At 44.3% G+C, this 25465-nt stretch overlaps 1 protein-coding gene across 2 annotated transcripts in view; it reads left to right on the top strand.

Moving 5' to 3' along the window:
• The window catches only part of FRMD3 (FERM domain containing 3), a 216525-nt gene that overhangs the window by 185625 nt on the left and 5435 nt on the right, over positions 1 to 25465 (top strand). The window lies entirely within an intron of this gene.

A 25465-nucleotide genomic window follows, 5' to 3' on the forward strand; every position in this document is an offset into this window, starting at 1 on the left:
AAGCCTCACAACATACCTGCAAAATAGGTAAGAAGTATGGGGATCATTCCACTAAATAATGACATGCAACGAACTCTGATGGAATGCGGCAGCTGTTTGAGATTTCACAACAAAACTACATAGAATTTAAGGACATAGTGAAGAAGAATTCCAGCCCAAATTCTCTGCTAATGCAACTCCATTGACTCCTGTTGACATTATTCTGAGGACTCTTTGAACATTTGAGTATATTCTTTATATAAAGAGGATGTCTACATGTTTGCTTATTCACTGCTTTTTGCCCACATTCTGCACCTAACTCTCAGATGACGTGTTCATTAAAGATCCCATAGCATGGTTTTTAAAAGTAAGGGTATGAATCTCAACATCTTGGCGTAATTTCAACATAAATAATTACATTCTTTCTACCTAAAAATTCCCCCTGTAGATTCAATAGAAATATGGAAAGCCAATGGTATTTCACCAGAGAATTTGATTTCATTGAGCTGGAGATGAAATAATTTGTGGTTTCACCTTGCTGCAGCAGGAAGTACTAGAAATCTCACAAGTGTGTCTGTTTTCATAAGAGTTCTACCTTCCTTTTACAGACCCAAAAAGTGAAATCCTGGCTCTATTGATGTCAAAGGGAATTTTGCCTTTTACTTCAGTGGGGTCAGGATTTCATCCAAAGGGGTTGGATGATTGGCTAAGCATTTGAATGTTTGGGTACTTAGCTAAACATCTGGTCATTCACCCATTACTGTAGATAACTATGTAATTAGTAAAAAGAACAGGAGTAGTCTCTAAGGTGCCACAAGTACTCCTGTTCTTTTTGCGGATACAGACTAACATGGCTGCTACTCTGAAATATGTAATTAGTGTTAATTTACAATAAACGACTTGTTAGCTACAGCTTTGAAAGGTTTGTATTTATGGTGATTTCATTATCTGGTTACCAGATAACCACCAAATACTGTGTTACTAGAAGACAGTTACCACAATTACAGAATAATTCGAAAAAACAGCCTTTTTTTTGGCAAAATCAGCTAATGTCCCTTCTATAGGGTTTCCTAGCTGCAGAAGTGGTTAAGATGAAAAGGTGCAGTAGTGAAATCCAATTTTGGAAACTGTCAAGGGTAGTGCTCACTGGATCATGTTGATAGACTTCAAATGAATAACATGTACAGTTCAGTAGCCACCTTGACTTCAATTAGATACTGATATAGTTACTTTAGATTTAAAGTTGTAAGACCTAATGCAAATGTTTGTCTATGGATTGTCTCCTAGGAGGAACCATAAGCATAATTAAATTACTATGACTGCTAGTAATAATACTTAGCACTTGTATATTATTTTCCTCCATAGATCTTAGTGTCTTTGTTATCGGGTTTGGGGTGCGATCAGCGGCGGCTCCAGGCACCAGCGCTCCAAACGCGTGCCTGGGGCGACAAGCTGCGGGGGGCGCCCTGCTGGTCCTTGCAAGAGCGGCAGTTAGGCTGCCTTTGGCGGCATGCCTGCAGGAGGTTCGCCGGTCCCACGGATTCGGCGGCAATTCGGCGGCGGGTACACCGAAGCCGCGGGACCGGTGGACCTCCCACAGGCATGCCGCTGAATCCGCGGGACCGGGGACCTCCCGCAGGCATGCCGCTGAATCCGCGGGACCCTCTCATGGATGACTCAGAGAAATAATAAGGTTAGTTTGTTCCTCTAAAGACACACAAGTACATCACATCTTATTAACTGGGGTAAATACACTCTTCCTTTTAAACCCACAGTGAATTAGTTTATAGTTAAAATAAAACAAATTTATTAATAATAGGACATAAGTTAAGTAATGCCAAGTAAAAGGAATACAGTTAGAAAGGAAATAAAAGTGAAAACATGCATCTAAAAGTCTAAACCTTAATCTAGCAAATTATGGTCTGTTCAAGATGGTTTCTCTCATCAATCTTCCTTCTTCCCAGCCATGGCTTACTTTCCCTCAGTCAGGACCTTCCACATAAGTACAAGGCGCTGTCTTCCCTTGTCTTCCTGGGTGAAAGTTCTTTGCCTAAGCAGGTTTCTCAACTATATTCAGTTTCCAGACACTTTAGACCCTCTCTCCACCTCCCCAGATTGAAGGACCCATCTTTCACAACTTGTGTGAACTCCACTCCCTTGTTCCTGTCTGGTGATCGAGGGAAAAGATGGCTTCCGTCTTTTCTTAGATCTTCCAAAATTCAATGACTTCTTTTCAAGAGTCAGGATGACCTCATGCTTTTCTTCCCTTCCTGTGAACTTCCCAGTCCTTTGCTGATTTCTGTGTAAATGGGGCTTCTCTTGTTTTGATTCCACAATGCTTAATTTACATAGGAGACAGGTAAATAGCTGCCTTCTCTCCTGTCTGGCAGGGAACCTGTTTCTCCCTGTTTGGCCACAAACTTTAATAAATATCATTAAGTATCCATAAATCCTCATATAGTGTTAATACAGGCATTTCACAATGATATTAATTAACAGTTGTGCTATCAGCTTTCAGAAAAGACCTCACTCAGTACACTTGTTTATAATACAGTAATATTGTATATAATAATTTGATTTAATATTGTATGTATTCAGGTCATTCAATTCTCTTGAGGTTCAGCCCTCCCATCTTTATAGACCTGCAAACCTTTCAAATGGATTCTTCTGAGAGTTTCCCCTCAAAGTAAAGTTCATTTAAGCTGTGAGGAAGGCAACCTCATGAGGCGATATTAACAAGATTGGGATTTTTCAGCTTGGAAAAGAGACGACTAAGGGAGAATATGATAGAGATCTATAACAGGAGTTCTCAAACTTCATTGTACCGCGACCCCCTTGTGACAACAAAGTTACTACATGACCCCAGGAGAGGGTGGAGACCGAGTCCCGCTGCCTCGGGTGGAGGGAGAGGGAGCTGCAGCCTGAGCCCCGCCACCCTGGGTGGGGGTGGAGTTCGGGCTTCAGTTTCAGGCTTGGGACCCAGCAAGTCTAATGCTGGCCCTGGAAACCCTCATTAAAATGGGGCTGCGACCCACTTTGGGGTCCTGACCCACAGTTTGAGAACCAAAACCCCATTAAAATGGGGCTGCGACCCACTTTGGGGTCCTGACCCACAGTTTGAGAACCGCTGGTCTATAAAATCATGACTGGTGTGAAGAAAGTAAATAAGGAAGTGTTATTTACTCCTTCTTATAACACAAGAACTAGGGGTCAGTAAATGAAATTAATAGGCAGTAGGTTTAAAACAAAGAAAAGGAAGTATTTCTTCACACAATGCACAGTTAATCTATAGAACTCTTTGCCAGAGGATGTTGTGAAGGCTAAGACTATAACAGGGTTCAAAAAGAACTAGATAAATTCATGGAAGATAGCCAGGATGGGCAGGGATGGTGTCCGTAGCCTCTGTTTCCCAGAAGCTGGGAATGGGCAACAGGGGATGGATCACTTGATTACCTATTCTGTTCATTCCCCCTAGAGTACCTGGCATTGGCCACTGTTGAAAGACAAGATACTGGACTAGATGGACTTTTGGTCTGATCCAGTATGGCCGTTCTTATGTTCTCTGGTGGAGAAGGAAGCTCCATGCTCTTTCTTCCTCCACTTGTTAGCTTAATAGCTTAGTTTACTTAATATGTAAAAATGGACCTTCATTGTCTTTGTCTGAAGACTGGGGTGGTCAGAGAATCAAATACACATTTCTTTGTCTAAGGCAGACCTATCTACCAACTCTTCCTGCATGCCTACTTTAAACACACTTTAGTCATAATTCTAGCATATATTCATAACTCTTAATACCCACGGTGTGCTTACATCATACAAGAATATTAATTATCAGTGAGTTATTAGTTTTCAAATGATACCTCACAAGGCATATTTTGTACAAAGATTATTACAATAGTGTGAAGAGTGTGACTACAGAGGTGCTTGTGTCAGTCTTATGAACAGGGGTAAGCATTAATAGTTGCTTTACACAGAGTCTCAGAGCAGTTAAATGACTTGTCTGCATTCACATGGTTAACTGGTAGCAGAGCCAGCAGTAGAAACCAGGTTTCTTGACTCCCAGACCAGTGTTAGCCCTGTCAATATTTCACCTGCTAGCCTAGCACCTCTTGCTTGTCCCTGAATTTCAATCAACCTTATATGTGGTAGCTGAATGAATTGCCCAATGTGCAGTGGCTTGGTGGTTTCTTGTGTTACCATTTTAATGAGCTCCTTGAAAATATCGCTTTGCTTCCTAAAATTGCCTGAGAAATTAATTCACAAGTTGGCCAAGTCTATGAGAAGTATTAAACTAAATTACTTTACAGAAACTGCCAGGCAATGAGGTAGATTTAATGCCAATTATTTGAAAGTTGCTAAGTAACAAAAATATCAAAGTGAACTACAGCACAGGAAACCTTCTGTATGAAATTTTGAACAACTTCAAACCTATCTGTTTGTGCTTAGGAGAATTGTTTGAGAAGGGAAAACAAACAAAAAATGTAGGGACTAAAAATAAATCCCAATCATTCTAACATATCTAATGTCATTCCTAAAAATCTAAGCACATTGTGTAGACTTGCCTGTAAAATGAAATTCTCTTCCATAAATACACAAGTTGTTCAGTAATGCTGCATGGTATTGCTAATTTTCCCCAAGGCAAAAGCATGAATAGTACAGAAGGAAGGGTGTTCTGACTGGACAGAAGGTCATGGCAGTCCATTGCAGTGCAGGCAAAGCCAATAGACTTTGGTGATGGCATCAAAAATTACTGTTCTGTTAGTTAGAGAAGTTTTAAAAGTGAATAATAAAAAAGCATTTCTGTTTAGAGCAACCAAACAGATCCAAATTTTCAAAGTTTGGTGCCTGGTTCGTCATGTGGGCACTTAAATTTGCAAGTAATCACCCAAATATCAGGTTGAGATGACTTGTTGCCAGTTTGAACACCCCGATGCAGAACTGGTTGCTCTATCTTAAGTCCCAAAGTTTCAAAATTATATTCTTCTTCGAGTGCTTGCTCACGTCGATTCTATGCTAGGTGTGCATGCCCACATGCGTGGCCATCGTAGATTTTTGCCTTAGCGGTATCCGTAAGGCTGGCTGTGGCACCCTCTTGAGTGCTGCGCTCATGCGTTGGTATATTAGGTGCTGCCAGCTCTACGCCCTCTCAATTCCTTCTTACTGCCCATGATGGTTAGTTGGAGCATCTTTCCCTTTCCTTGCAAGGGTTAGCAGTTCTTCTACTTCGAGCCTTAAGGCCTTTTAAATAGTTTGTTTACAGTAAGTATGGTAGTTGTTAAGTAGTGTAGTTAGAGAGAAAATCCCAGCGGGGACTTTGCCTGAGATGAGGCATGCCCCGTGCTCCAGGTTTTAAGCCCTGCTCTGACTGTAACAGTCCTATGCCTGTTAGTGACCCACATAGCAGCCTCAAGTGCTTGGGGAATCACATGTGAAGGATATGTTGCATCTGTAAGAACTTTTGTCCCAGAACTCAGAAAGAGAATCAAATACACGTTTCTTTGTCTAAGGCAGACCTTTTGTCCCAGAACTCAGAAAGAATGAGACATCCATTTGAGGGACCTCCTCCTGGAGGCTGCTCTCTGCCCGGCATCCGAGCCTTCCCAGACGGAGACTGCCCCTAGCACCTCAGCCTTGGTGCAAAGCGCACCCCTGGCACTGGGCTCCACTTGGCACTGCTCCCCATCACCGGTGCCTAAGAAGAGGTCGAAGAAGAGCGACTACCCGGCACTGAGCAAGAAGGGCAAAGGACCCAGTTTGGGCTGACACCCCACACCGGAGCCACATGGGGATGCCCCCCCCCCCCAGGGAGTCCCCAAGCCCCCTGAAGGATCCGCCATCGACTCCAGGGAGTGGTAGGGGACCCTGACTGGTGGCAGGGCCGATGCCTTCCCAGGCTCTCCTGGTGCCCAGAGAACAGAGGCCTCTACCAGTGCCGCCGGCACTGCATGTGTGACAGGACACAGCAAAGGCTCCTGGTGAGGGAAAGCCATCCGTAAAGACCCCCCAGAGGGTGGGTGAAGGACGCCAATCTTCAGAGATGAGACAGCACCCTCCGTCTCCATGCCCCAGGTCTCTGTCTTCTGTGGGATGTCCTAGATTGCTGGCACTGTGCTCATGGTCTTTGCCCTCTTGACACAGGTCGCCTAGAGGAAGGCACTGGTCACCGTACCACCAGCACCGATCATCCTCCTACCGGCTGTTTCCTCGGCAGAGATCCCAGTCTCCGAGACAGCGGGAGTGGTCTCTGTCGCACTACCTATCCCCTGGCCCAGACACCAATCCTCCTACTTGAGGCACCGGTCTCCCGTGGCGATGGTTAGGAAGTGATGGTCTCAGGCTAGAGGGATTTCTAGGCCATGTATGAAATCCTGGAAAACCCAAGCTGCAGAGCCAGGGCAGCTTGTGCCTTAAGAATCTGTCAGCCTGGGAAGCTGGTGATTGGAGAGCCTGCGTGTAACTGCAGCTCGGTGTGTCCCTACCTATATGAATACTGGTGAAAGTGCAGGCTGGAAGGCTTTGAAGCTTTCCACAGCAGTACAGTGTGAGAGGGAGCCCAGGCTGGTGGGTCAGGGGGCTCAGCAGTACCCCAGTTCCAAATGGCACCCCAGGGGGAACTCATCCCAAGTGCCTCCACCAGCAACAGTGACTGCCCACTTGACTAGGGCTCAGGCTTTGTCGGCAGCCTACCTGGCCCAGGTGCCGATTCAGGATATCTGCAGGGCCACTACCTGGTCGTCTATCCACACGTTTATGTCTCATTATGCGCTTACCCAGGAAGCTCAAGACACTCCTGGCTTCGGTAGAGCAGTGTTGCAAGCCGCAAGACCGTGAACTCTGAGCCCACCTACGGGGATACTGCTTGTGAGTCACCTAGAATGGAAATAACATGAGCAAGCACTCAAAGAAGAAAAACAGTTGTCTGCCTTTTGTAACTATTGTTCTTTGAGATGTGTTGCTCATGTCCATTCTATTACTCGCCCTCTTGCCCCTCTGTCGGAGTTGCTGGCAAGAAGGAACTGAGAGGGTGCAGGGCCAGCAGCACCTGATATACTGACGCATGAGCGCGGCACTTAAGAGGGCGCCACAGCTGACCCTACAGATACCACTAAGGCAAAAATCTCCAGCGGCGCACACCTAGAATCAAATGGACATGAGCAATGCATCTTGAAGAACAACAGTTATAAAAGGTAGGTAACTGTTTTTTCTTGTGGATTGTTTACCAGACCAGTGCTGGAAGAGCTACAAGTATAAGGATAATATTCTTCATACTTAGTCGCACTGACTAGAATGACTTCAGGGAACATGACAAAACTCTGCCTATGAGTAACAGAATTGAGATGGAAATGTATCTCTAATACTTTGTTTAAGTTTTTATGTTGGCAAGGACCTCCTTGCCCCTTCCTGTACCAGGTGTCATAGATCTTGCACTCCCATGTGTCTTGAGCATGCAGAAGATCATTCTCAATCAGTGCATTGCAACAACGAGTGAGTGAGAGCCACTGGACAGAGCGCTGATTCATGTAGACACAGACACAGTCCAAGTGGTTAACAGCTATAATTAAAAGCAATGGTTCTGGAAAGAGGGAGAGTGGGGAACACTCTTTTCTACATCTCTACATCTTTGTCTTCATACCATTAAAATATTTTAACAAAACTACTAGGTCACATTCACAGTTTAGGGAGGACAGGTTTAAAATCTGGCCTAATCTGCCTTGAGAGGCACATTGTCAGCACCTCTCCCACCCAGCTTCTCCCAATGCATCCTGGGCAGGCCACAATCACATTTCAACATTATATCTTAATTATGTCCCTCCTCAGCCCCCCGAAAGCTTTTAAAATAACAGTACTCCTGCATTTTTCAGGCTAGTAACAGGTGCCTGTTGTTCTTTATATTGCTGAGCAACCTGAATCATTTTGTCAGACTTTTCAGAGAGAGAGAGAAATACAAAACCCTAGAGAAACGAGTAGATTTGTTTAAGAAATGTGCTGGGAGATGGCAGTAATTATCAGGACAGTTTCCCTGGTGATATGATAGAAATGAAGGTTAATGTCTTTCTATTTACAGTTAATGGAAAATACTTTTCTTTAAAGATACTGTCCTCTCAGGATTCTCACTGTTGAGTCTCCCGCTCCCAGTGCAAGACAGGGCAGAACTCCCTTAACTGAGTTTTTATTCTCTGAAGCCAGGGGAGTTAAACACGAGACAATTAAACCTTTCACACCCTCCCAGTCACACTCTAACTTCTGCTGTCTCATTTCCTAGAACCTTCTAACAGGTTCTTTCTCAACCATGGTCAGAGAAAGAGCTCTCTGCAGGAGTCAGGCGCTTCCACTGACAGCATCTCAGGCATCTTTGCTTGAATAAATTTTCAGTTTTTGCTGGTCTGTCTGTTCTTCCGCACTATTGGCTTGGTGGTCATAGAAGTAGAGTTCTTTTCAGAATCCATGACCACCTACTGCTTCTGGGCTGATCTGGTATGCTTCATTGATATCCTCAGAGTACCTTTTTTAATACTTTAGCATTGTAGCCTTAACACTTCAAGTTATGTAGCACTTTGGTGCATTTCTTAGGCTATGGCTACCCTACGGACCTCACAGCAGCACAGTTGCACTGCTACAGCTGTGCTGCAGTAATGTCTCCTGTGTAGCTGCTCTTTGCTGACAGGAGAAAGCTCTCCTGCCGGCATAATTAAACCATTCCCAACAAGCCCATTAGCTGTTGGCAGGAGAACCTCTCCTGCCAACATAGCACTGTCCACACCAGCACTTTTGCCAGTGAAACTTACGTCCTCGGAGATGTGTGGTTTTTTTCACACCCCTGACCGACAGAAGTTTTACCAACAAAAGTGATACTGTAGACAAAGCCTTAGTGATCAGCGTTCTCAAGACTCCAGTGTGTTAGGAACTTTGCAAAAAAAAAATCAGTGCCAGCTTTGGAGTATTTTTCTGAAGAAAAGTAATTAGTACTTGTCATGTTCCAGGCTTTCCAGATCGATCAATCCCCCGATCCATATTGACTCTGCCTAAAGCACTTTTAGATTTGCACGGTTCTCAACATGGATCCAGAGTCTTGAAGTAAGTCTTTTCAAAAAGCATTAATATAGGTACAAGATGTCCCTCGCATATGAGCGTGACCTCTCTATGGAGATGAGCATTAGAGGTGTGAGTATCAGAGATGCTTGGAGATGTCATCCAGAGCCATCAAACTCTGAGAGGAGTGCTTAAGGACATTTCTAGAGGCACTCCTCAGAAACTCCTGTCCATACAATAATCTGATTTGAAGTACTTCAAAGAATTCATCCTTGAAGCAGAAGCCTGAGTTGAGTCCCTGTATTGTGCACCAGGAAAAGGTTTTCAGTGTGGGGCAAATGGGCACATGTGGATCTCTTTAGGTGCCTGTGATGGGGTTTACAGACCCAAACTGAGGCTAAGGGAATTGTGGAGCACTATTAGGCCAAGAAGGCCCTGTCCCTCAGCAGCAGCAGAACATGCTCCAAATGGAGGACCTGCTTAAAAGGGGACTCTGAGACTGCTGCAGGAAGGCAGCCAGGCTTTAGCTTCTGGAACACAGGGATCTACCGGGGAAGGATCTGGACTGTGGGTAAGACCCAACTGGGAGGCCAACGGCCCGGGTCCTCTTTCTACCCCTGTTCTTCCTGAGAAGGGAGAGCAACTGGACACTGAGCTGGAAGGCCTAACTGACTGTCTGAATTACTGAAACTGGGAGGGAAAATGAGTGCTGGGACCATGCCACAAACTAAAAAGAGAACAGGGGTGGTTGGCAGTGGCCCAACGGAGGCTGTCTTTTGCACCAGCAAGCGGGGACTGAGATTTTCTTAACCTTTTCCCCATTGGGGCCTGGGTTGGGACTGATGGAAAGGGAGGGCTCCCTTACTTGCCTCTATGGCCCCAGACACTGGAGGAACCCAGGAAGCACCAGGGGACAGTGGACTCTAACTCAGCCGCCAGCCCCTCAGATTGCCTGGCAGGGCCGTCCCAATGTTATGAGACTGTTGAACCATGTCCTGCTCTCTAGCCCTGCTGACCCCAGCACAGTACCCCCACAAAACCTGCTAGGTTGCTCTCTGTGTTTCTGTGTCTGTAATAGAGCCTAATTCTTTGTGTTTATTCAGCTGTTATTTTGCCCATCAGGAACTAGCAAAAGTAGACCAGTGTCTCTGGATCCCTTAGTCACCAGGTTCAAGCAGGGCTTGACACATTTGAACCTCCCCATTAAAAAGCCCCCTGAGTCATGGGATATGAATGTGGTTCTGACAGACCGATGAAAGTGCCATTTAAGCCACTTGATACATGTGAGCTCACATTTCTTACATGGAAGGTTATTCTGCTGGTAGCAGTGACTTTAGCTCGCTGAGTGAGCAACCTTGAGTCTTTTTAGTGACTTTCTACCTTATGCCAAGTTTTACAAAGAAAAGGATGGTGCTCTAGTCTCACCCTAAATTCATTCTGAAGTTGGCGATGGATCTCCACTTCAGTCTGCCACTTTTGAACATTTTCTTACTCTCATGCCCATCCCCTTAAGGTCCTTTTCCACAAGCTCGACATCCAAAGGTCCTTCATACTTTATTTGGAGTAGATTAAGACTTTAGGAAGTCCACCCAACTTTTTGTTTTAATCGACACTAATTCAGTTGGCACTGTTTATAAAATCCACGTCTGAATGACTGAGGGACTATTTTAAGACATTGCATTAATTACTGCTCTGACCTATGGAGGACTGTGGATCATATGTCGAACAGTCTGAAGCAGAGTGGCTTTAATTGTTAGCTTCAATTAATTGTTAGCTTTAAGTCTTTTTCAATTGACGATTTATGCATGAATCTCACTGCACACTTTTACTATGCCTTAGTGTTGAGATTTGGCTCCAGGAAAGAGCCCTTCTGATTCTTGGCCCTGCAGAACTAATTCCCAAAGTCAGCTTCCCCAAGCTGTTCCTCCACATAGAGTTCTGTACTTCTTTACTTTTGTTCTATTTGAGTTGGCCAAATTCAGGACATATTTTTTCTGAGGATATATCCTCTGGTACTGAGACGCGCTGTGTATGTGCCTCTTTTTGTGTTTGGAGATATCTTATCCTGCCCTCTGTATGTACCTTTACCTGTCTAATTAAAAGATAGATATATATAGTGGGTATACAATTGGATATAAATGTATAGTTAGTAATGTTGGGCATTGGCCTAGATTTGTGCATTGTCTTTTGCAGTGTTATTGCTTTACTTTATTTTGACAAATCCCTCAAGCAGCTCAGTCTTTGAGTGAGAAACCTGTACAGATGGAATACTTTACCTGTAATTCTCTTTGTTGCTGTTTCACTTGAAACCTGCCCTTGCACACCCATATATGTAACTACACACACACTCAGGTACTTACAGTTGTTACCCATTTTACATTTGCCAATCCAAGTTTGTATGTCAAAATATGAACTTCATGCATGCAGCAGGTACACATGGAAATCTTATGCATACAACTTAAGCACGCAACTTTAAATATTTGGCCGCTTTTGCATAACAATTTTGATGTTTTAAAACCGATTAATAAAAACACAAAATAACAGTCCATGGCCTTTAGTATGGGGGTTTAATGTAATCTTTAAAGTTCAGAAAGATGCAGTAAGTTCAGAAAGATCTTTTTGTGCAGCAAAGATTCTGTACTACTTCTAACCTATTTCACTTTTCTTTTTTCAGTGCACAGAACAGAGTTCTATCACACACTTCTATTTAAAAAAAATATTTTTATTTCTAAATCATTGTTACTTCAGGTTAGAACTGCACTTCACCTATTGAACATATGTACAATTATGCATTTGCATTCTTAAAATAATTCCAGTTTAATATAAAATACACCACAGATTACTGTATATCAGATGGTGAGAAAAATGTTACATATTTTGCATTGTATAAACAAACTGCCTTTGATCTTAAAATGAGCAGAATAGTACTTCTGAGTGCTGATTATACCTGCTGTACAAAACAGGGTCTAGCAGGCAGCAGGGCATCACCAGGCTCCATGGCTTTCTAAAATTAAATAACAATTCCATTTTGAGATTGCTACAGATTGGAGGCAGCTTTTCTAATTTTCTTGTAAAGCCCTGTAAACATAATAGGCATCTTTTACTCAATTTACCTGTAATTTAATTTCTTGCTATTACTCACTTATTTTTGAATGGTGAGATCTTTATCTCATTAGTGGAGCAAAGTCCATAGTGTGACTTGAAGTGTCTGCCTTTTCTTATCTGGGTACTGAATCTTCAACATTTCTTTCTGAAGTTCCCTAGTGGATCTACGGTAATAGAATGTTTTTCGTGAGCTATTCAAATTTACAGTCTTCTAACTTCAAATCAAACAAAACTGTAGGTTTAACCACCCATGACAGAAACATCCAGTTCTGCAAGCATAAATTGTTTTGTCAATGCAAAAATAACAAATGTTTCCCCACATTCTGAAAAACCTACAGAAATATACAGATTAATGTCCTTCAGAAGAAATTAGCAGCTGTGCCAGGATTCCCTCAGAACACAATTGTGAATTCTGACCTTTAAGATATTCTCCACATTTGTTTGAACATCATATTGTTACGTTTCCTGGGATACCCAGGGTTGTGAGGCACCTCGCTACCACCTACCCTTCGTGTGAGGAAACTTTGTGCCTGCTTTGGGTCAGCTCCCCAGCTGCACTGGCAACACAAGCTCTTTCTAGCCTCGCAGGCCCTGCTATCACTCTACAGGTAGCAATTGGCACATCCCAACCCCTGAACTCTCTGAGCATCTCCTGGAGTGTCCAGGCCTTGGTCCACTGGACACTCGCAGTATTCACAGATCCTCTGCTTCTAAAGAAACAGTACAGCTCAGCTTACCAGTTTCACCTCAGACCACTGCTCTGCTTAACACACAGCACTTACATATGTCTATTGTGAAATCCAGTATAAATTTATTTAACAAAGCACAGAATTCAAGTAATAGCAAGTAGAAGTACTGGAAACAAATGTAGACTTATAAAATAAAATCATGACATGCATTTTAGAGTCTAGACTTAATTAACAGGTTATTCTCATGTCTTGTAGTGTATTGCTCACCCAACATCCTTGAAGCTCTTTACAGCCAGGCTGGCCTGGGACCCTCCTTTCATGAGATAAGCATGCTGTCAGTTTGCCTCATAGGTGAAGGATTAAAGATGTCTCTTTCCACTCTAAATATACCAGACCAAACCATTTGCCTTTATTCATAAACAGGACAGCCCCTGCTTGTTGTCTGTTCTTATAGATTTCTGAATCTCTAATTTGAACCTGGCTCAGTATGCAACTAGGCATACGTTTTGAGGCATACAATACGCAAATGGACAGACAGGGAGATAATTACCTCCTGCCTGAACGAAACACTTCCGAGACGTCACCTCCTGGTGATCTCCCAGACCTTAAGAACATAATTTTCAGTATAGATACATGTAGGATGACTGGTCAACAATATGTAACTTCTTAAATATTATCCATATGTACATTTTGCAATGATGATGATGATGACCTGTGGGCTACTGGCTGTCAGTAGAGACCTCACATGCCACACTCTGGTGAACTATTATGCTGATATCTGACTCAGGAGATCCCTGTACAAACCTATGCAACCCAGCACCATAGTACTTGTTAAAAAAGCAAAAAACCTCTACCACTAAAAATTCTAAGTGCCCAAGAGTAGTATCTGGAGGATTGATTGAATACTCCTTTCACTTTCTTTTCAATGGTGTGTTAGGCTCATGTGTAATAAGCTTATGTATCCTAACCACAGTTCGCATATTAGGGAATATTGGTCTTGGAAGTCATAATTTTCCTCTGTTTTTTTTTAAACCAAACCCGTCTACTTAAAGAGAAGTTATAACCCCTCTGCTTTGAAAGACAGCTTAAATCGGGTCTAAATGCAGCCAACAAGAGGGCTTTTCTAACCGTTTCCAACAGTAGGCTTGAATCTCAGCTACTGTGCATCCATTGTTTGCAAGGTGCACACTGGGGGAAGGGAAAGGGTTAGAGAGTGCCAGAATAATTGGTGGTGGCTCCCTGATTCTGGAGTTAGTGGCTTTCTGGGCCCTTTGTGCAACCAAAGGAACACAAAAAGGCCAGACTGCTGGAGAGACATCACTCACTGTCTGGGAAATCCCTTGCTGAATATGTCTTTTGAACGTTACACAGCATTCATTGCCAACACCAGGAAATGTATTGACTATTCTCTCTTCTTAGAGGTGGAATCTTTTCCCTACTTGCTGAGTGTCAAGTTTAAAGCAAAAGTGTCACTGACTCAGCTATACGATTTCGGACTAAATGTTTCAGCACAAATTCTTAGCCACAGTCAACGGGCTGATTCAGAGTAACCCAATATGGGTTTTTTTTTTTGCATAAGTATATTCATTGCCCTTGAATATAATTCACATCCCTGGCCAAGGGACGTTTGCTCACTAAGTCAGGCTTCCCTTGAATTAAGAACACACTTGTGATTTATTTAAAAACAGGCTTTACTTGATTTTGTAAATCTATAAATAGTACAGCTGCTGCACTTCTTGGTAGCCAGGATTTTCATTTTATATTCTAATAATTGCTACATGGGCGATGATGATGGAATTTGGTAGGATCACATAGGAATGTCACTTCTGATGAGGTAGCAAAATGGGGCAAAATAGAGAAGGGGCCACTTGGTCCTCTCTCCTCCCCACAAAGAATTTGCTCATGAAAAGGAATGTGGGTGCATTGAACATAACAGTGGCAGTCTTTATTCCACATAGTTACTTTGGGGAGCAGTAAAAGGAATCCTGGCACTGGGGACAGTCTTACTTATATGGAGCCAAGTGTATGTTTATATATAACAATGCTTTGCTAAAATGCAGATGCAGTAATATCTGGCTCAGTTAAAATAGATGTCTTGCATAAGACAAACCAGTGGGGATGAATCAAATATCTACAGGACAATGTGTGGGGACATTTCATTCTCCTATATGGTTCAGGGAGAGCAAGAGCCTCTGATATGGAGGGTCTGGCAGCACCACAAGTGTTTGAACATCCAGGATGAGTGTTATGGGGCCGAGATGCTCCGTTCCTTCCCCATGTGGCTTCATTGGCACCAGCAAGGCCTGCCAGTACAACTGTCAGGATGGCACTATGTATGCTGTTTTATTCCATTTTCCAGTTGGAAATAGTTATACACTGTAAGCACATATGGATTAAGTCTGTTTAGTGACCCAGCATATCCTTTGCAAACCAGTGAATGCAATGTGCTTTCTGGAGAAACACCTTTCTGATGGATGTGAACATTCTCTGTTTTTGTCTACCATTGAGAACTGGAGCACATCTCTAAAGGGAGATGCACTTTTCCAATTGCACTTTTCTGTTCTTCTTCCACTTATTCCAGGGCACAGGCCAGGACAGACTTTGACCTTAGTTGAGGAAGCTAAGTCCCAAATCTTGACATGTAGAATACCTTTAAAACCTTCCTCCCCATGCAGGAGGAATACTCAGCTTCCTGGTGAGAGCAGCTTTAAGTCCCATGCAGGGGCTAAGGATCTATCCCTAGATAATTACAAATGCACCCACAGATAACATTGGTTGTGCAACTCTGACGGCTGAATTGAATTTTTTTTAAATAAGGATCATAGTGTCATTTTGCCCAGATACTTTGTGTGTCTTTTTTATGGCCTGTTGTTTCATCTTACTATGTTTTAGTATATTACATCTTTTTATATTTGTGTGTGAAATTCAGCTGCTTTATTAGCAACTGCTAAGTGAGAAAGATGCTATTGAAGATATTGCATTGTACATTATGAGACAGTTGGAAATGTTTAAAAATAACCTCCCCTTCTGTTCCCTAATGGGATATTTTTATTGGCCATGTTAGAAGCCTGTCATTTGATTCATTCAGAGCAACTGGCTTTAGTCCTTTAAAACACAGTGGAAACTTAGTGAAAGGTCAGAGCCAGTATGGGTGGTAGTTTGACAAGGCTGTGATAGAAAATATAATAGTCAGTATGGTGAAGTGTCTGGTAAAAATCCAAACCAGGAAAAGTATTCATTTGCGTATGGTTAATCACTGTAGCAAAGATGTGTGTATTCGCTTGCTGAGGCATGGGTCAAGGATCACAGCTAGAAGTGCTGGTAAGTTTCATTCTAATATACTCAGCTGCTTTTAGGACTCTTTTCAGAGAAGTCTGGTGTCCAGATTTTCTTTGTAGTTTGTCATACTAAAAATAGATCATTTTGAGGGAAGCAAAATATATTGTTAATAACAGAATACTACTTTTAATGGGGTAGAGAGAAGGAGGAGCTGAAAAAAGGATAAGATCAAAAGATGAATGAGATCCACTGGATAAATTATTTAACATGCTGTATATTTAAGTGTGAATTACTAATTTTTGCTAGCAAGTGGAATTTTACTCCTGCAGCCTTTCAGGAAAGAAAAAAGGTATAAATCTATGATAAGTTTTGAAACAACAAAACAGTCCTGAAAAGAGTAGTTATGGACCTTTTGAATGATAGCTGAAGTACAATAATGACTATTCTTAGCTTATCTCTGACATTTCGCTAATTACAACTGACCGGGTTGAACTGCCAATCCATGCCATTTTTTTTCATGTAATTGAACCCAATGTGTTTTGGATTTCTTTATTTTGCAATAATTGAAGGTTTTCTTCAATTTATTAATTAACGGGGTGCAGTTGAAAAATAATGGGCTTGATATTGATGTACATCAGGACTAACTTCACGGAAGTAAAAAATTTTATAGAATATCAATTTTTGTGATACTGTTTGTTTACTTATTGCACTTCAGTCAGCCAGGGCTATGTAAATTGACTGGTCAGTTTCACTTTCTTTTCAGTCAGTTTAATTTTTTGGTTTTCATGCACTTAGAACAACGTGTTTTTGTCTAATTTTCTTTTAAACTACATCTCTATTCATATTAAGTTTTTAAAACCCTTCTCTCTTCGACCAAAACCTAAATTTCCAAGAGAATTCACTGCATCACCCCATGCCTTGGTGCTGCTGTAGTGGGTACAAAGGGGTTACAAAGGGATCATAAGAGCCCCAGTGCAGCAGGGCTTTTGTGGTGTGCCCCCACCTCCACCTTTCCCAACAGGATGCTCCAGCACTGGGGGCATTCCAGGGCAGATGGCAGGGGGAGAGAATGGCCTGGGTGTTCTTACACTCCAGAAATTCAGCATCCCTGCAGCGGCCCATACACAGACTCTGAGTATGTGCAAATCACCTACGGCCAGTGCAGTGATTAATCTGGACCTTGGGATATAAACTAGTTTCTGATAATGTGGATTGAAAACAATACTACTTGTATGGCTTTAATCCTTACTGGTAAACTTATACAAAATCCCTATATCAATTAAAATAGAAAAGTGGGAAGGGGGTGGATGTGGCCTCCTGATGCAATGGCTGCATTATATTAAACTGCCACAGGGGCACTGACCACCTGCAGCAGCACCATCTGCCCCAGCACTGCAAACCTAATCTTGCCCTGGTGCAGAGGGGAGGTTCGGGGGGCTGGCGAATGAGCCAACCCTGCATGGTAGCGCCAGTGCTGCAGCGCTGGGCCTGGCTCTTCACTTGGGCATTGCAACCTAGTGCACAGGATCACAGCACCACTCAGGTTTGGCCTGGCTACCCTTTGGTCATGACAGGAGGCAGCTGGGCCAAATATAAATGAGTGGTGTTGCAACCTAATGCATGGGGTCACAACACCACTTAGGTTTGGACCGGCTGGGCCAAAACTGAGTGGTGCTGTGACCCCGTGTGCCAGGTCGCAACATCCGGAGTGATGAGCTGGGCCCAGCCTGCAGGGCAGGAGCTGCTGCTGTGGGACCTCCACTCCACACCAGGCCCGGGGCTGGTCTACACTGTGGGGGGATCAATCTAAGATACGCAACTTCAGCTGCGCGAAGTATCTTAGATCTAATTACCTGGGATCCACACAGCGCGGGATCGACAGCCGCGGCTCCCCCGTCAACTGCGCTACCGCCGCTCGCTCTGGTGGAGTTCTGGAGTCGACGACGAGACGCGATATATCGATCCCGGATAAATCGATTGCTACCCGATACGGCGGGTAGTGAAGACATACCCCAGGAGAAATGTATGTTTGCCTGGTTTTGCACCCTTGCTTTCATGCTTTCTGTGGATGCACGTGAACCCATGAACTCACGTGAAAACAGCCTTTGCTAGGGAACCTATTGATATACAGGCTACAGCATTGCAACCTCACATAAATCTTGAGAAAAATCTCCCAAAATACTTGGATTGACTTAAAAATCATGTTTAAAAAAGACAAACTTGATGATTTTGGGTGTGTTTTCTGGTTTTTGACCACTTTGGAGGAAAGTGTCTTGTTTTGTGTGAGAGTGTTTCAGGAATTTCATCCTAAAATGCTCAAAAAAGGCACACATAAATTTGGGACCTTCCTCCCTTTTACTTCTGATAGATGGTGTCCCACATGTCCCTTCCCCAGGCACTGATCTTTGCTCCAACCTCTGTGCCCTGATCTTTTCAGCCTCCTGTCTTGCTCTTTCTACTTCTGCAGGGCACTGCTCCTGTCCAGCTTTTAATGCTGGAGACAGCCCCCTGCTCCAGTCATCCCAGCTCCCTGAATGCTGGCCCTGCCAAGTGCACGCTCTATCCTATGCTATGTACCTCCTCCCAGGACACTGCCCCTGGCTCTCCTGTCCAGCTCTTCCCTCCCCACCTCCCCCGGCCTATGCCCAATTCTGGGACAGGGCAGCTAGGCAGGAGCTGGATCCCTAGAGGCTGGAGAGGGGAGAAACATACTCCTGGGATCCCTTTTCTATGGCTTGCTCTGCTTTGCTTCCCTCATTCCACTTAATGCTGGACAGTAGCATAGCTAGTGGGGTGCAGGGGAAGCAGCCGCTTCCCCTCAGCACATTTTCCCCAAAGCCGCGCCTTTCCAAATGCGGCTGGAGGAGCGAGGGGGAGCGCAGGCTGGTTTTGCTGCACTCCGCCTGGAGCTTTGGCCAGGAGCGGGTCTGGGGGTCTGGCCGCGCTCCGCCTGGGGCTCCAGCCGGGGGAGCAGGTCCGGGGGGCTCGCTGCACTCCTCCCGAGTCTCTGGCCAGGGGAGCGGATCCAAGGGTTTCTCTGCGCTCCGCCCGGGGCTCTGGCCGGGGGAGTGGGTCTGGGGGTCTAGCCGCACTGCGGCAGGCGCTGCAACTGAGGGAGCGGGGTCCAACGCTCTGGCCAGGAGAGCGGGGCAGGGGGGTTGGCCGCGCTCCGCCCGGTGCCCCGGCCGGGGGAGCAGATCCAGGGGTTTCGCTGTGCTCCGCCCAGGGCTCTGGCCGGGGGAGAGGGATTCGGCGCTCCAGCCGGGAGAGCGGGTCCAGGGGTTTTGCTGTGCTCCGCCCGGGGTTCTGGGTGGGGGAGCGGGTCCGGGGCTCTCGCGGTGCTCCGGCCGGCGCTGCAACCGGGGTGGGGAGTGGGGTCCGGCACTGTGGCCAGGAGTGCGGGTCCAGGGGTTTCACTCTGTTCCTCTCGGGGCTCCGGCCGGTGGGAGCGGGGGGGGGCGCAGCATGCAGCCCGAAGCGCGGCTGGCAGCCACGGCCGGAGGAGCGAGGGGGTGGCGCAGGCTGGTGGCCAGCAGCCATGGGGGGCATTTCCCCCCCTCCTGCCGCAGCTTGTCAGTGCGACCTGCCCACAGCCAGGCTCCGCCAGCAGCCCCGGGCAGGGCAGCGCCCCCGGGCTGAGCAGGCGAGCCGGGCTGCAGCTCGCTCAGACACGCCTGGCGGGGCTCACTGCCTTCTGCCCCCACCCCCCAAGGGGTAGCACCAGCGCTGAGCCTGGGCTGGCACTGCACGCGGCGAGCCCCTCCGAGACAGTGACACTGGGGTTTGTTCTCTGCTGCTAGCTGGGCTGGGCCTAGCAGCTGGGCCCCAGAAAGAAGCAGCGGAAGGGGAGGTAGCAGACTCCCAGGCTCTCCCGGTCCCGGGGGCAGCTCCAGCCCCCTCTGCACAGAGAGCCCCGGGGACCCCAGCCCACTCCCATCCCCGGTAACCCCGTGTATCCCTCCCATGTACCCCGTGCCGCTGCCTTTCCCTCCCCTTCACCTCCCCTCGTACCTCCATCCTCTGCCACCCTCCCTACATCCTCCCCTCCACCTCCCCTCATGTCAAACCCTCTGCCTCCTCCCTCCACATCCTCCCCTTCACCTCCCCTCAAACCCCCGTCCTCTGCTACCCTCCCTCTACATCCCTCCCCTCCACTTCCCCTCAAACCCCCTGTACTCTGCCAGCCTCCCTCTACAGCCATGGGGGGGCGGTGCGGCCGGAGGAGCAAGGGGGGGGGCGCAGCATGGCCGCAGTAGCCAGCCAAGGGGGGGGGAAACGGTGTGGCCAGAGGAGGAGCCAAGGGGGGTGCCTTTTTTATGTTTGCTCCCCCTGCTCTTAGAACCTGGCTACGCCACTGATGCTGGACAGAGAGGGAGGATGGGTGAGAACTGCCTCTGCTGTCCCAAACACAACTCCCTGCTTCTTTGGTTGCCTCCTGGGCATAGGCAGCAGCATTATCAGTGGAGCAAAAAGGTGTCTGCGGGACACAGAAAGCAGAGAACTGGGCCTCTGTCCAAAGCCTGCAGCAGCCTCCAGTGGCTGCAGTGAGAACTGCAGCATCAGTTACAGTTCAGGCAGAAATCCTGGCCTACCTGCACTTCCAATGAGAGGCTGGTTTTAATATTGCACAATCACAGCACTCACAAAAATACTGTGAGAGTTGGCAACTGCAATGGTATTTTAGTTAGCTTTACAGTACAACTAAAACAAATTGGAATTACCAGCAGGAAAGCAGGCAGCTGGCTAATTATGCTAGGTTGATATGAAAGATGAATCTCTTATTCAGAGTAAAATTCATTTCACTTGCAAAAAGCCAGAGTGCACATAAACCCCAGATACAACATTAATGCAGGCCTGAGATGAAATCCACTCACTTTCAACCCTAAGATCACAACACAGGGCAGTGGTGGAGTTCCCATGCGGCTTCTATGCTACTCCAACCAATTGTAAAGGAAGTTTGAGTTAAGGGATCCTAGTAATCGCCCAGTTCACCCATACTGCCACTCTTCACTATGGTCTAAGCAAGCCAGACAACTCCTCCGCCACACAGGACTGTGAAGGCTCCTCACTGCATGATAATTGTATTCACTATTTCAGCACAGTATTGCTCTGAGGCTTAAGTGCTGTGGTGGGCTTGCACAGGTGAATTTTATAACACGCAAATGCACTGTACTTCTAGGTTAGTCAGTGTTTGAGTGGATGTTGATACTTGTAGCTGATACTTCCTTGTGTGTACATTATTAGTGCAGAGGAGTTATCTCCCTTCCTATCTAAAAACTTGCAGGATGCAGAAAGGGGATGGGGGGAAGAACCTGCCTTATCTCAGTTTTAATTGTTTTACTTGTGTCATTTTGAAATTTCTGCCTGATTATTTAGTTTGACTTTTGAGCGTATTGTCAGTACTAACATTCCTCCTCATGTAATTTTTTACTACAGGCAAAAACCAACAAACAAACCACCCACCTACAAACATTTTTTTTTCACTTGGTATGTAAAGCTGTGCAATATATCCAGTCACCTAAAGCAGAAGTTTCACTAAGATGCACTACATTTTTCTGGGCCTAAGGAATCTATATTAGCTGGAAATATAATGGTGCTAGGGCTCCTCTAGACCCTACTTAATCTTCAGCTGATGGTTTTGGGCCATTAATAGCTGGTGAAAACTATGCCAGGGGACCAGCTCGGTCCTGGTGCACAGTGTACTACTGCTGTAGTGTCTGCTTGCCTCTTATGCGACTGTTCATGTTTTAATCTGCAGTTGTGGAAATGAGGTTTAGATCCATCCCAACTTGTTTTGGAGTATAGAGTACATAGCTGAAGGGAGGAATTGGGTCATGGCTGGTACAGTAAGATTTTATTCTGTAAAACTAGTACAGTTGCCCCAAAATGTTGCAAACCTTTAGTATAGATATATAATATAGCAGATAAAAGAGATGCCATTTTGAAGTGATCTGATGCCAATAACATGTATGAAAGGATCTTTATCTATGGAATCTAAGTGCCTATAAAGTAGACAATGCATGAATCAAAGAATCAGTGCTTTCAGAATGTAATTTAATATTCAACCCAGAGATTTTTTTTAGTCCAAGTACTAACAGTAAAAACCCCATGTTAACTAGTATTGAAAAAGCAGTGAACTGTAAAACCTCCCTGAAAACTTTAATAATGTAGCTTCCCTGACTGAATAGGGTTGAAGATAAAATAGAGTTCATACACAAATAAGTGCAAAAGATTCCCAGGTGTGACAGAGACTAAATTAAATAATTGTCTCCAAGATTACTTTTGTTTTTTTTCATCTCTCTTTCACCAGACTCTCAAAGTCTTAGGGATTTTCTTTTAACATGGGCTCATCATTTTAGTTAACCTTCAGTTCAAATGCTCTTGAAATGTATTCAAACACTAACAAAAGGGCCAACGTCTAAGATAATGTAAATTCTGCTGGAAAATTTGTTGTGGCATAATGTCATAATGTTTGCAATGCAGTATCTTGACAGTGTGTTCTCAGATAATTTTTTAAAATCTCAACATTTTTAATCATGTTCTGCCATAATGGCATGGCATTTATGATATGATGCCATATCATGACATGACTCTGTCAAACTGTAATGAGCCCCAGAATATATACTAGTATACTTTAGTAGGACTGTAAATTTAACTTGAAATAAGTGGTCAATGCAAGTTTCCAGAATCCTTGATTTCACAAATGTTTTAGTAAGTGCTGAGTATGAAGGAAAGAAGAGAAGAGATTGTTTTAGTTTTTTTATTTTTCAGATCGACCTTGCAGCATTGGCAGTTAGAAACACTGGCCAGTATTATTCATTGCCAGACACCACCTGCAGTAATTTACATCTGTCTCAAGCAGGTGTATAACACTACCGTTCTGATTTGATAGGCTTTTACACCACTATAAAGGACAACATGATATGCAAGGTAGTGGAAAATATAGCCCCCTTTTGCCTTGCAGACTAAGGGCACTTGATACAGAGAATAAATGTAGAACACTGACATGTTTACAAGATCACTTTTCTAGCCATAATCCCACATTTACAGGTGATAACTGCTGAAGCTTATATTTATGGCGAGAACTCAACATAGTACATTTACTCATGACATGCAGCATTGGATTATGCTGTAGCTGTTTCATTGAGAATTCCTGTTTGACATTCTGAAAAATCTGCTGCCAACATGCGAATGCCCTATTTTTCTTTTGCTGAAGTTGAGGATAATGTATAATGTCTTAAGTACCATATTAGTGAATGACTGTGGATAACATACATTGATAGCCCTAATTGGTTTGGCTTTTTCATGAGTGGTCCCCTTCATAGTCTTGCTCCTAAATAATTAGCTCGAACTAAATAATAGTGCTGTGTAATTAGGGCCTGCTATTCCATTTTCATGTCTTAACTCTTCACACTACCTCTCAGAAAATCATTAGCTGAAGGAATTTACTCCACTGCCTTCTTCCTGTATGTTACCAGCAAGCCAAATGAAGTTTGCTAGATGTCTGAGATGAGAACAATGTTAATCATACTAATATAATCTTCCTTGTATGTGTTCTCTCTGCATATTATGCACACTGTGTGGGGCAGGGGAGATGGCTCAGAGGAACAAATGAGGGTGACCTTGCTTTGGAGCAGTTGCTGTTGTCCCCTGTGTGGTAGGAATTATATTAAGAAGGTATTAGTGACCTTGTGCCTAAACAGGTAGAAGAAGGCATAGAGCCAAGATGTTCAAACTTGGATGCCTAAAATTAGGCACCTAAATCTATTTTAGGCACCTAAATAAGTGTCCTGATTTACCCTTTGCTCCCATTGAATTAAGTGGAAGTCCAGCACCTCTGAAAATCGGGCCACTTAATTAGGTATTTAAATATGGAGTTAGACGCCTTACTTGAGGCAAGAAAGTTTGAAAATTTTGGCTTTGACATTCAGGATATCAGAAATATTCTTTGAAGAACATTTTAGTGTGTAGATCCTGCACTGAACTGTGTGGTGGTCACAAGATGTAAAAAGGAGAACAAGTTTATTGAAAAAAGTAAGAACAGGAGATTGTAACGTAAAATGTTGTGGCATGAGAAATACAGACTACACAAAGTTGCTAAAGAATTATCATACCAGTGTAAGGATGTCTGTGCTGAGATGGTCAAAAATCAATTACAAGGCTCGTGACCTAGGATTGACCGAATCTGGGAACTACACTACACAATGCCTGGTGTGAAGCCATCAGCCACGGTCACTCTGGCAGGTGCAACAGTTCTTGATAGACTGTGCATGTTGGGTGGTGGCTTAATGATCATAGATAAATGGAATGATAGTGGTCATCTTTAGCTAGCTAGTCAACTAGAGAAAACATAATGTGTGCAGAAATATAGCTTATAACTGCAATAGAACAGAAACACCAGCAGTATCCATAAGCTGGTTTAGTAATGCTTTACGGTGTAACTACAAGAAAAATGTGTACTGACCTCCCCCCACCGTCAAAAAAAGTGAGAAGGCCCCTGATTTCGGAGTCAAATCATTTTTAATATTATTGGTCATTTGAGCAATAATGTGGCTATATTTTAAAATTGAAATAGTGAACTCCTATTCAGAATGATCTTGTCTGCATAACTGGCAGTACTGAGGCTCTTTTTAACTAGGATTATTGTTTTTCAGTTCCTGCCCTGTTTTATATGGTTACAAAGCAGTCACACATCTCTGTGTAGAACCTAGAGTTTCACATCTTTCCTATACGAGGTTAAGCAAGTGCTGTGTGTATTCATTTTAAATTTGCTTTTATATCTGTTGTCCTTTAACAGAGTTCTGCTTTGATCGCTACTTTTGTTAACACTGAAAGACTTTGCAGGTCTAGTACAGGTGGCACTGGAAACACAGTTTCTTTTTATTTCTCATTATCCAGTAATTAATGGCCAGGCATCTTATTATTTTATACCTCACCTGTCATGTAGCATCTGGCTGTGATCCTCCATGGTGTTACTCTCATTTTACACCTGTGTATCTTGTTAAAACTGCAATGGTGGCTTAGGGCCTTTGTGTCTATTGGTATCTAGGCTTTTGCTTTAAGCAAAGAACTGGGAGTCAGTTGATCTGGGTTCTAATTACGGCGCTGACATGAGGTTCTGGGGTAACTTTGGGCAAGTCACTTAATCTCTTTGTGTTGGTTTTGTCCTCCGTAGATGGATGCACCTGTGTACCTCCCAGGGTTGTTGCGAGGCTTTATCAATCATTTGTAAAGCACTAAGGCCTGGATGCACAAAGGGAGTTAGATGTCTAAGTCCATTTTAGTTTCAGGACCATTGCAAAGCACAAAACCCCCACTGAACCCTGTAGGTGCCTAAGTTCCTGCCTCAGAGCATGTGCACTGCCACATCACTGTAGGCATCT

This window comes from Trachemys scripta, chromosome 6 (assembly GCF_013100865.1).
Source record: "Trachemys scripta elegans isolate TJP31775 chromosome 6, CAS_Tse_1.0, whole genome shotgun sequence".
NCBI lineage: Eukaryota > Metazoa > Chordata > Testudines > Emydidae > Trachemys > Trachemys scripta.